Here is a 13,521-nt window from a genome sequence, read left to right as displayed (position 1 = left end):
ATGGAATCAATTAACCAATGCATCTCTCGTAGACTTATCATGTGAAAAATATTTTTTCGAGAAATGGATTTGATGAAATGATTCCTTCTTGAAAAAGGAATATCTTTTTTAAGACTTACAATTATTTAATTCACATACATATCTTGATCCTTGCAAAAATGAAGCATGATTTAATCTCTTATCAATTTTAACTTCATTCAAATAAGCTCACAAATGGCTTTCCTCCTTCATGCAAAAAGATAATGACAAATAAAAAGGAAGAAGTAATGAAAGCTATCTCCATGTCATGTTTTCCTTGAGATGTTTGTATAATTGGTATCCTATCGCTCATTGTTGAAAAATGACATGAATCATTACCGTACTTATGCTTAAAGTTTGCTTAAATAGTTTTTTTGTTGATGACAAAGGGGGAGAAATACATGGTAAATTGATGATAGAATTGCTATGAGTGCCATATTTGAATATGTTAAGATATCAAAAGCTTGCATCGAAATATATGATAAATTGGTGATAGAATTGCTATGATTGCCATATTTGCACTATGCCATATTTAAGATATCTAGAGCTTACATCGTAATTCTACAAATTGATATCTTATCATCATGTGATGAAATGCTATGATTGCTAAACACTTGAAATGTTTACATTATGTTAAGATATCAAGAACTTACATCGCAATTTTACATGTTGACATCTTACCATATGATAAATTGATTCGATTGCTATCTTTCACATTTGAAATGTAAAACCTGAAAATGGATGTCAAGCCTTGACATCATTTTCAGAGAGGTACATCATGATAGAAATCATGATGGGAGTATTGATAAGGTTAAACGATCTTAACTTATTAATATGTCTCTTGAATTCAAAGGCTTTGAATTCAAGAATGACTTATCTCAAGTATGGCATATAGATAGGGGGAGTTAAGGTTAACTCCATTATCAATTGATTGTCATCATCAAAAAGGAGGAGATTATTGAATCTCATATTTTGATGATGAAGTCAATTGTCATTTGTTATCTAATCCATATGTTGAGATAAGTGTGCAGGATTAACTACAATGGAAGTAAGACATGCAGCAGGAGTTGCACCGGAGTCAAGACCATGATCACATTGGGGGTTCGAGAGTTCGACGGAAGTCCGGACGGTCGTCGGAGGTTCTATGGGAACAAATCTGAGAAGTCCAGGAGCTTGCCAAAGAAGCTCGTCGGAACTCGCCAAGTGGATCGTCGCAAGTCTAAGAGTTTGCCGAAAGTAAGCCAAAGCATCGCCGAGGGTTCGTCGGATGTTCGTCAGAAATTCACCGGAAGAAGCGATTGATGCACCGGAGTATTAATGTCTTAAATATCATAGTTAGCATATAGATTAAGTTACGAATGGGAGGTGATCCTATTAACTTAATTTAGGGGCAATTAGGCTCTTGATAAACCCAAATTGGGCCGAATGGATCGGCCCATTCGGACCCAGAATTCCTGGCCGATGGTGGCACCACCTGGGAGCTCAGTCTCCCAGGAATGCTGGGTAGTGGTACCACCCCTGTCAAGCAGTGGTACCGCCTGAGTTCAGTCTCTAAGCGAAGCTAAGCAGTGGTACTGCCCCTGTCAGGTGATGGTACTGCCTGAGCTCAGTCTCCGAGCAATGCCAAGCAGTAGCACCGCCCAATTATGGTGGTAGTACCTCCAGGACCCCAAAAATCCGGGAGATGACATTTTCGAGCTCCAAATTCGAACCAGTTGGGGCCTATATAAACCCTACCCTTTCCTGCATGAAAGGGCACCGAAATCTTGATCTTATTATGAGAATTTGAGAGCTCAAAAGTGATATAAAAGGCCAAAAGTTCTTCTGCCTCTTTTCATCTAAGTTTTGATCATTCAAGAGAGGAGTGAAAATCTGTAAGGGTTGTCTCCTAAGCCCGTCAAAAGGAGTAAAGCTGTAAAAGGGTGGTTGACATTCGCCTATTGAAGTAAGGCCTCTAGTGGACGTTAGTGACCTCATCGGAGGAGGAAGCCAAAAGTGGATGTAGGTCAATATTGACCGAACCACTCTAAATCTCGATTTGCATTTACATTCTGCTCTCTATCTTAACTACAAACTACCTTCATTGCTTTTCTTCAACTGTACTTCGCTCAATCCTAAGTTGAAGAACTTTCCAAAATGGTTTTTCATCGAAAGTGTTTTTATCGTACGAACGACGTTTTAAATCGTCGAAAGTTATCCTCTGCACTAATTCACGCCCCCCTCCCTCCCCCCCCCTCTTAGTGCTCTTGATCCTAACACACTGCATCCACGACACAACGCCGACGGGGGCAGTGCCACCCATAGGGGCGCCCGCCCGAGGGGGCGCCCGCCCGAGGGGGCGCCCGCCCGAGGGGGCGCCCACCTATAGGGGCGACACCCCCTACGGGCGAGCCACTCGTAGGTAGGGGCGACCCCCTCGGCCCCCGTCGTAGAGGGCCATCGTCGGCAAGGTAGTGACGGCCGCAACAAGTAGTAGGGATGGGGAGGGTTAGGATTTTTAGAAAAAGATAATTTTACCCCTATGAATTTAAGAAATTTCAATTCTACCCTCTTGTCCAAATTATCAAAATACCCCTCATAATTCAAAAAATTTCCTACATGTCCCTGATTTCAAAAAATATTAATTAATTAATTTAAATATTTTAATTATTATTATTATTATTATTATTATTATTATTATTATTATTATTATTGTTGTTGTTATTTAGTAGTCCTATATAATGATATTTACATGTGATTTATGATGTGGACGAATGATCATGGACTATATGATGTGTGTGTACATATGATTATTATTATTATTCAGGCCTACAAGCTTCTTATTTATTTCTCATTTATTGTCGGGCCTGTGTGTTTGTGATTAAGTTATAATTACACGAGGAGGAGTAGCGGGAATGTGAAAGCGATAGTAGGACCCACGAGGCCGAGATAGACGATCGCAACGTATGAAGATGCACTGAGATGCCGATGGAACTGACAAGGACGAGATAGACGATCACAGGGCATGGAGATGCGCCGCTACATACATAGATCTTGATGTGAGTGATTAAGCCCATTGGCTCGGGCCTGATCACATTAGGATGTGGTCCATGATCATCTTGTGTGATTACTCATGTGATGTGTGATTACTTATATATCTACTAGATATGTATATATATTTGTATGCGATGTAGATATATATTAAATATGTATGTGTGTGACACGTCAAATTAGGAGACCAAATAAAAAATCCCCTCTCTTTATAATATTAAGTCAGTAAACGTGAGATAATTAGATTGACCCACGTGACCTTCCATCGTTATATGTATGGATCGATTCCCGACGTAGGTTAAGTTGGTCGAATCACTTGAGATTCAACTATTTCATGATTTGCTATCTTGCCTATAACATAGAGATGTCACCGGTGACCTTAGGACATGGTATACTTGGTTGAGTCACTTGAGGGCATATTGTCAAGTCAAACTCATCTTGTCACGATGGTGATGACTTAACCGAACACCATGGTTGGTCGAGTTACTTGAGATCATGGTAGTTCAGAGGCTGAACAGGACAGGAATCACAATGAGTTGTGATTGGCAAGAGTTGCCTACCTTTACGGGCTTAGCATAATTGGTCGAGTCACTCGAGGTTACATTAAGACACCGATTGGATCCCGATCCCTACTAGAGATCTGCCGAGGGTCTCCAATTCACATATCGGAGGGAGTTGTGTGATTCACAAGAAAATAGTGGGAGTAGATTAAGATAGAAGTTCATATCTTAATTGTTTATTTTTTATAAAATCTGTATGTTATATATTTCAGCTACATCTTTATTTTCAAAAATATATCGCATTCAAATCCCTTTCGTGACATACTTGATGTCAACTGCCTCACTTGTCCAAATTACACTAATTAGCTCCGCAACTTAAGAATCATTTTCACGGCGGAGGACATTGTGTATGTCCTTGATACAATGATGCCTATGCCTGGGAAGGGGTAAGCTAGAATGAGATCGCTCGCTACGTAAAGTACATAGATGACTCTACTCTTGCTCAATGTTACATGTTGGGCTCCATGACTCCTGAGTTATAGAGATAGCATGAAAAGATGGATATTAGATCCATTATCCTACATCTCTAAAAATTATTTGAGAAACAGGAAAGGACTCAGCGATATGAGATATCCAAGAGTTTCTTTTGTGCTAGGATGACTAAGGAGACACTAGTTCAGAACCATGTCTTTAAGATGATTGAGTGGATCAAGAAACTCACAAGAATGGTCCTAAATGATGACCTGTGTGTAGACCTTGTACTTCAGTCCCTACAAGATTCCTTTTCTTAGTTTATAGTGAATTTTAATATGAACAAGCTTGATGTAACTCTCCCTGAGCTCCTTAATATGTTGAGGGAGGCAAAGAACACTATCAAGAAAGAGAAGCCAACTCTTCATGCTGGTGAGACCAGAAAGAAAAAGAAGACATAAAAGTCCCTTAAGAAGGGCAAGGGCAAGGGCATATTGGGTAAAGCAAAGGTTACTAAGAAAGACCCAACAAAGGACAAAGACTAGTGATTCCACTACGGCAAAGATGAGCATTGGAAGAGGAACTACAAAAGCACTTTGCAGAGAGGGCGAAACAAAAGCTTGGAGAAGCTTCAGGTACATTCATGATCAGTCTCTAGTTGTTAGATTTTTGTGATCGTGCATGGTATTAGACACCGGTAGTGCTTATCACATCTACAATTTATTATAGATTTTGGCAAAGCCTAAGAGATTAGAGTAAGGATCTTTGTATAATGATATATTTATGCTAGACACTGCTCTATTAGGAACGAGTTGGCACTAAGAGGAGGGAGGGAGGGGTGAATTAGTATAGTGGTAAAATCATCGATTTCGAAAGACTTCATATGATAAAAACTAGTTTCGACTTAAATCGTTTGTTTCACTTTGAATAAGTAAAGAAGAAACAATTGGGCAGTTTGCAATGTTGTAAAGTTGAATCCAATAAAGAGAATTTGCAGTAAGGAAAGGACACACCAGAATTTATAGTGGTTCGGTCGTCGTGACCTACATCCACTCCCGATTCCTCTTCCGTCAAGGCCACCAGTATCCACTAACGGTCTTCCTATCATATATATTACATTCATCATCAACAAAAAGGAGAAGCGCATCAAGTAAGTTTTTGAGATATAATTTCAAATCATTGCATTTTTCATCATGCAAGCTACAAAGTTTTTTTTTTTTGCAAATTTTTTACACCTTTTGATATATGCAAGATAGCAAGTTTTTTTGCATCTACTTGAATTGTACAAGCTAGCATTTTTGTAATTCTAGCAATTCTTTCTCCATGCAATTTGCAAGCTAGTAAATTTAGTAAGTTTTACATAATTTTGGAACATGCAGGATAGCAAATTTTACATATATGAAAGTTAGCAAAACTTTTGCATCTTTAGAGATGAGCAAGCTTTTTGCTTCTCTTTATGATGTGCAAACTAGCAACTTTTTGCTTCTTCTTGAAGTATGCAAGCTAGCTAGCAAGCTAGCAAACTCCTCTTAAATGTGCAAAATAGCATGTTTTTCTCTTTTGAGAAGTGTAGTTTTTGCTTCCCTTTGTAATGTGTAAGTTGCAAGTTTTGCTTCTTGAGATAGGCAAGATAGCACTTTTGCTTCTCTTGAGATTGTAAAATAGCATTTCATGCTTCTCTTTTGAGACGAGCAAGCTAGCATGATTTGCTTCTTCTTGAATTGTGCTAACTAGCAAATTTAGTTTCTCTTTTGAGATGTGCACACTAGCAATTCTTTCTCCCCCTTTGTCATTAGCAAAAAGAGGGGAATAACAATACAATAGTGTAATTCATTTTCTTTTACATCAATTTTCAAATCATCACATAAAGGATAATAAGACAAGTTTGGTGATGAGATATACTTGCATAGGAAAAATCATGTCATGAATTCCGAAAAAGATATTCTCTTTAGTAAATAACAAAAGAATTATAGGAGAACAAATAATAAATTATCTTGATTCATGCATAAGAATTCTCAAGATTCATATAGAAAATCTCCTCTTAAGAAAATACCAAGAGGAATTGTAAGAGGACAATTAATAAAAAAATTTGATTCATAATAAATCTCAATTAAGTGAAAGAATCAAGATTCGTTTGAATGAATCTCTTCTTTGGCGAGAGAAAAAAAATCTTAGATTCATAGAAAACTTTCAAGTTGTAATCAAAAGAACAATTTAGATAATTTTTCTCTTTAGCGAATGGCAAAAAGAGACATAAGAGATCAAATGAGAGATCTTGATTCATATAAGAAAATTCTAAAGTTTTAATTTCGAGAAATCAAGATCATCATATAGAAAAAAATCATTCAAATTCATTATAATCAAAATCACTTTCATAATCCAAGAGATTCATAAAAATGATACAAATAGATTCATCATTATCTCTTTTTGAAAACTCGATAAGGTAGGGATTGAGAAATTTTAAAGAAAAATGCTTTCCTCTTTTTTGTTTCAACTTATATGATTGATGCCATTTTCTTTTATGCCAAATCCATTCATCATTGATTAAAATCGAAATACAAATTTTATCATCAAAATCATCTTGTCCAATCACATTAAACATAAGGTTTTTTTTAAACAAGTGTTTTTATTTATCATTTTGATTCCAATGGTAATACATTTTCCTTTTTATGTGTTTCATTTTATATGATTGATTTCATATAAATATGCTCAAGTTTTTTTATTTGAAAACCATTTATCTTGTTTAAAACTGAAAAAGCAACTTTCATTGCGATAAAGATCAATAAGCCATAAATCACAAAAATCATCATGTATAACTTCAAAATTTCATGCATAGTATAAAATCATCAAGAATGGTATCAAAACTTTAATATTTTCATTACATCTTATATCATTATGTCATTAAAACATCAAACATGATTTCATTGAGTATTTTCAATCAAAGTAGAAAATCTTTATGGAAATCATCAAAATACACATGATTATTTCTTAAGAACATTCATAAGATTAATCTTATTTGGTGTACAAGCATTAGATTTATATCTAATATTTTGTTATGTTTTCATAAAATATGCAATTGTCATTATCATTTTCAAAATTAGCTAAAAAAAGAAAAGCATGATTCCCTTTTATTTATTTAATATATATATATTTACTAACTAATTTAAAAATAACATATGAAATGTATCAAGTAATTCCAAAATAAATTAAGAGGGTTTTGTTTGAGTTTTTTACCTCATTATCGAGAGTCACCAAGGCGAAGTTTGTCATTTTATCTTCATCGGTTTGCACCTCTTCTTCGGATGCACTCGTTTCGTACCAAGTCGCTTTGAGTGCTCTCTTTTTCTTTAGCAACTTCCTTTTAAGTTCATTTTTATTCTTTAATTCTTGTTTAATGAACTTTTTAAGTTTTATAGTGAGAAGTTTAAGTTCATCATCACTTGAGCTTTCACTCGAGTGGTCTTCATTTGTTCTAAGTGTCAAATTCTTCCTATTCTTGGAAGGTTGTTCTCATGTTCATTTTGTATCATACAACTTATTTCATAGGTTATTAAAGACCCAATAAATTCTTTAAGTTGAAAATAGTTCAAATCCTTGGCCTCTTGAATGATCGTTATTTTAGGGTCCCAACTCTTTGGAAGGGATCTCAATATTTTGTTAACTAGTTCAAAGTTAGAAAAATTTTTACCAAGAGCTTTTAGACAATCGACGACATCCGTAAAATGGGTGTACATGTCTCGAATAGTCTCGCTTGGTTTCATTCGAAATAGTTTAAAATCATGCATCAAAATATTTATTTTAGAGTCTTTAACTCTTCTAGTGCCTTCGTGTGTAATTTCAAGAGTATACCAAATTTCAAAAACCGTTTAACAAGTCAAAATATGATTAAACTCGTTTTTATCCAAAGCATAAAATAAAGGATTCATAGCTTTTGCATTTAAAGAGAAAGTCTTCTTCTTCAAATTATTCCAATCGTTCATCGGAAGAGAAGACTTTTGAAATCTATTTTCGATAATATTTCATAAATTCAAATCCATTGAAAGTAAGAAAACTCTCATTCGAGTTTTTCAATAAGTATAGTCTGTCCCATTGAACATGAGAGGATAAATGATAGAAAAACTCTCTTGAAAGCCGAAAAGAGTCATTTCTCTTAGGTGTTAAATCAAGTGAGAAATAACGTAGCTCTGATATTAACTATTAGGAATGAGTTAGCACTAAGAGGGGGGGGGGGGGGGGGGGGGGTGAATTAGTGCAATGGTAAAATCATCGATTTCGAAAGCCTTCGTACGATAAAAATTGATTTCGACTCAAATTGTTTGTTTCACTTTGAATAAGTAGAGAAGAAAAGGTTGGGCAATTTGTAATGTTGTAAAGTTGAATACAGTAAAGAGAATTTGTAGTAAGGAAAGAACATACCGGAATTTATAGTGGTTCGATCATCATGACCTACATCCACTCCCGATTCCTCTTCCATCGAGGCCACTAGTATCAACTAACGGTCTTCTTTTAATAGGTGAAGACCAATCACCTTCTTACACCCCTCTTCTCCTTTTTACAGGTTTAGGAGTCAAACTTTTACAAGCAGTCACTCCTCCCTATACAGAATTCTAAACTTAGAACTCAGATGAGGGAATCTCTCAAGTGATTGTTATAATGTTTTCCCACTTTTAAGCTCTATGTGCTTGTCTATGTTAACCAGGGATGAGATGGGTATTTATAGGTCTCATATGGATTTAAACTTGGAGCCTAAAAATATCTCATCCTTGGTTTTCGGGGTACTGGCGGTACCACCGCCTATGCTAGGTGGTACCACCACTTGTAGCACTAACACTGGGTGGTACTACTGCCCAGTCTGGAGATACCACCACTTGACAGTCTCTTGGATACTGTGTTTGGGCGGTACCACCGCCTGACATAATCTCGGAGATTGTGCTATGACGGTTTCACTTGTTGGGTCACTGTTTGAGCCTTCCACTTGGCCCAACATAGCCTAAACTTGGGCTCAATTAGCCCCAAATTGAGTTGGCCCAATTCCAACCTAATTATGTGCTAATTATGAATTTTAAGACATACACTAAGCTAAATAAGTCTAGTAAGTCTAAGTTTCTTCCAGCGAGCTTCCAACGATCTTCTGGTGAACTTCTGACGATCTCTCGACAATGTTCCAATGGACTCCCAGCAAGCTCTTAGACTTCACGATGATATTCTTGGCGAGTTCTGATGAGCTTCTCTGGCAAGCTCCTGGACTTCTCGGTCAATTCCGATAGAACTTTCGACGAATATCTGGACTTCCGACGAACTCTCAAACTCCCAGTAAAATCTCGTTCTTGACTCTGGGATTTCATTTTGCTTTATACCTTGATTGCTATCATAGTTAATTCTGCACACTTAAAGCCTACTTCGATCTAGATAATTATTACTAAGTTAATCAAGTGTTGTCCGGCATGTCATTAGTTTATCGACACCTCATCCGATTCTTTAGCACATTGTCCTATCTTATGACCTATTACCCAATTGGCCAGTTGACTTTCGCAACTCCAATTTTCTTAACACAATTTTCATTCTTCTTGACCCAATGCTCGATCCCATGGCTCGAGGTCTTCTGTCGATAAGTTGACCGATCCTTCGGTTTGACATCCAATCTTTTGACATGTTTTATTCCGGCCCAACATGATTCTTCTTGCCTTAATTGTCTCTCCCTGATCGAAGCTTCCTATATCACTCAAAACATAGATCAAATTATAAATACTATCAATTAATTTTATCATCAAAATCTAAGATTCAACATGCTCCACATATCATAAATGTAAGTGTGTCCAAGAGGAAATGAGATGTGATGAACAATGCATAAGTTGCTAAAGGATGGATACTTAGATACATTCGACTATGAGTCATATGCAACTTGCGAGCCTTGCCTTCGTGGAAAAATGACCAAGTCTCCATTTAGTGGAATTGGAGAGAGAGCCACTGAGTTGCTCGAACTCATACATAGTGATGTATGTGGTCCCATGTCAACTCATGCCATAAGTGGTTACTCCTACTTCATTACTTTTATTGATGATTTCTCAAGGTATGGACAAATTATAAGTGGCTACCCTGCCCATGTCAAAAGATATAACCCCGACAAATTATAATCCAGGACAGAATGGTATATATTCGTAGGATACCCCAAGGAAATTAATGGGTATTATTTCTATCATCTTGAGGACCAAAAGGTCTTTGTAGCCAAGAGAGCGGTGTTCCTTGAGAAGGAACATATTCTTGGTGGAAATAGTGGGAGTATGAGAGAGTTGAGCGAGGTTGGAAAACCTAGCTCAAGCACAATTCCATAGCCCGAGTTTGTTCAGGTATATAAAACACAAGTTCCGACTTTACGTAGGTTTGGCAGAGTATCTCATCCTCTTGAGAGATATGTGGAATATATTAGAGGAGAGGATATTGATCATCAGACCTACAAGGAGACTATTAAGAGTATAGACTCTGGGAAACGATGAGAAGCCATGAATTATGAGATGGATTTCATGTACTCTAATAAGGTTTAGAACCTAATTGATGCACCCGAGGGTATTATACCCATTAGTTGCAAGTGGATCTTCAAGAAGAAGATTGGAGTAGATAGAAAAGTAGTGACCTATAACGAAAGGCTAGTGGCTAAGGGGTATCATTAAAGGCAAGGTGTTGACTATAACGAAACTTTCTCATCTATAGCCATGTTAAAATCTATTTGAATTCTATTGGCTATTGCGGCACACTATGATTATGAGATTTGGCAGATGGACGTGAAAACCGCATTCCTCAATGGCAACCTCGAGGAGGTGTATATGATATAGTCTGAGTGATTCGTGTCCAAAGATAGTCCATATAAAGTGTGTAGGTTGCTTAGGTCCATTTATGGACTGAAGCAAGCTGCTTGAAGCTGGAACATAAGATTTGATGAGGCGATCAGATCTTATGACTTCGTTAAGAACGAAGCTAAGCCTTGTGTATATAGGTAGGTAAGTGGGAGCGCTATCACATTCATGGTGTTATATGTGGATGATATCATAATCATTGGGAATGATGTAGGAATGCTATATATAGTAAATGCTTGGTTATCTAGACGCTTCTCCATGAAGGACTTAGGGGAAGCATCATATATCTTGGGGATTCAGATCTATAGAGATAGATCCAAGAGGATGCTTGGCTTGTCCTAGTCCAAGTACATAGACAACATTATCAAAAGGTTTGGCATGAAAAATTTCAATAGATGTCTCATACCGATGAGACATGAGATATCACTTTCTAGGAGTATGTCCTCAAAGACTCTTGAAGAAAGGGCAAACATTAATATGATACCCTATGCCTCAATGATAGGGTTTATCATGTATGTCATGTTATGTACCAGGCTTAATATAACACATGCCATGAGTGTCACGAGCAGGCATCAAGCAGATCCAAGCTTGAAGCACTGAAAAGCAGTAAAATATGTCCTTAAGTACTTGAGAAGGAATAAGGATCTTTTATTAGTATATGGAGATAGTAGCCTCAGGGTTGAAGGCTATACGAACTCGAGTTTCCAATCTGATGTTAATGATAACAAGCCTAATTCAAGGTATGTGTTCACCCTGAATGAAGGAGCAATAAATTGAAAGAGTTCAAAGCAAGATATTACTGCTCACTTGACCATAGAGGCAGAGTACATTGCTGTAGTAGAGGCAGCAAAGGAGGGAATCTGGATAAAAAAGTTTATCACAAATCTAAGAGTCGTGCTAGGCAACGAGGAGTCGATTCTATTATATTGCGATAACAATGGGGCCATTGCTCAAATGAGGGAACTCGGGTCTCATTAGAAGTATTCTCAGGAGGTTCTAGCTTATTAGAGAGATCGTGGCCGGAGAAGATGTAGTAGTGGAAAGAGTTCTATCCAAATATAACATCATAGATCAATTGATAAAGTCGTTGTCTCAGATTACCTTTGAGCATCACAGAGGTCTAATGTGGATCAAACGCATATGTGATTAGCTTTAGGTCAAGTGGGAGATTGCTAGTCATAGGTGCCTTGCAAGCCAATCACGTGAGTGATGTTGAATCTCGGATTTTGATGATAAAATCAATTGATGGGTTAATTGATCTAATCCATATTATTGAGTTAAGTGTGTAGTATTAACTACGATAGATTGAAGACATAAAGCAAGTTTACCGGAGTCAACTTTGATGGGTGTTCGAGAGTCCGAAGATTCGTCGGAAGTGCTGCTAGAACCAACCGAGAAGAAATCGGGGACTTGCCAAAGTTTTCATAAGTCTACCGGAGAGATCGTCAGAGGTTCACGGAGATCACCAAGAAGGTTCGGCTACTTGCCAAAGACTTACTGAACTCGCCATAAGACCGAGAGCCTACTGGGAGTCTACCGAAAGAAATCCGAGGGTGTATTGAAAGTCCGTCGAAAGTTCACCAAAAAGCTCACCGGAAGGAAACTCGACATTTCTGGTTAAAAACTTGCTTAGGACTATGTCTTAATTTCATAGTTTACATATAATTAGGGTTAAGATTAAGGGTTAATCCTATAACCCAGTTAGGGGCCAATTGGGCCCAAGTTCTGACTGGTTTGGGCCAAGTTTGGAGCCAAACCAGTGAGCTGAAATAGTCTAAGTGGTGGCACCGCTAGACTAGGCGGTGGCACTACCCAGAGCCCGAAGGTTCAGGCGGTGGTACCGCCGGACTAGGCGGTGCACCGCCCAGAGCCTGAAGGATCAAGCGGTGGTACTGCCGGACTGGGCGGTGGCACCACCCAGCACCCGAAAGATTAGGCGGTGGCACCGCCCAGAACCCGAAAGATTAGGCGGTGGCACCACCTAGAACTCGAGAGGTCTGGCGATGGCACCGCCATTACACTATCAGTGTTAGACACTGAAAGGCGGTGGCACCGCCAACACCGGAAAACCCAAAAGCAATTTAAATTTGGAGCCTAAATTTAAATCCTCTTGGAGCCTATAAATACCCCTCAATTCTCAACAAAGAAGATAACCTTTTGAGAAGTTAGAGATTGATAAAAAGTCTTAGCAAAGTCTTTAGCAAGTCTTGTTTTCAATAGCTTAAGTGTTCACCTCCCTCTTTCTTTTATAAAATCTATAAAAGTGTGAACCACTTGTAAAAGGTTGTAAGAGGAGTATTTGTCCTTCCCCTTCAAGGTGATTTGCTAGTGGAAGTTGGGAGCCTCATTGAAGAAGGCTTCGTAAGTGGATGTAGGTCATTTTGACTGAACCACTTTAAATTGGTGTGTTCCTTGAATGTGTGAGTATTTACTTTTCTGAAACCGTTATTTGCATAGCAGCAAGCTTTCGGTTTTCATCTTCTTACTTTACTTGAGCTACTTTCTCCAAGTCATTGACGAATTGAAATCTCTACGCATTTATGAAATCATTTTCAAATTTATAAGTTTTAATCCGCTGCTCTAATTCACCCCCCCCCCCACCCCCCCCCCCCCCCCCCTCTTAGTGCCGCTCCGATCCTAACTATTGGTAT

The sequence above is a fragment of the Musa acuminata genome, chromosome BXJ1-2 (genome assembly GCF_036884655.1).
Source record: "Musa acuminata AAA Group cultivar baxijiao chromosome BXJ1-2, Cavendish_Baxijiao_AAA, whole genome shotgun sequence".
Taxonomy (NCBI): Eukaryota; Viridiplantae; Streptophyta; class Magnoliopsida; order Zingiberales; family Musaceae; genus Musa; species Musa acuminata.
The sequence above is the reverse complement of the archived record's forward strand: the minus strand, read 5'-3'. Positions refer to the sequence as shown.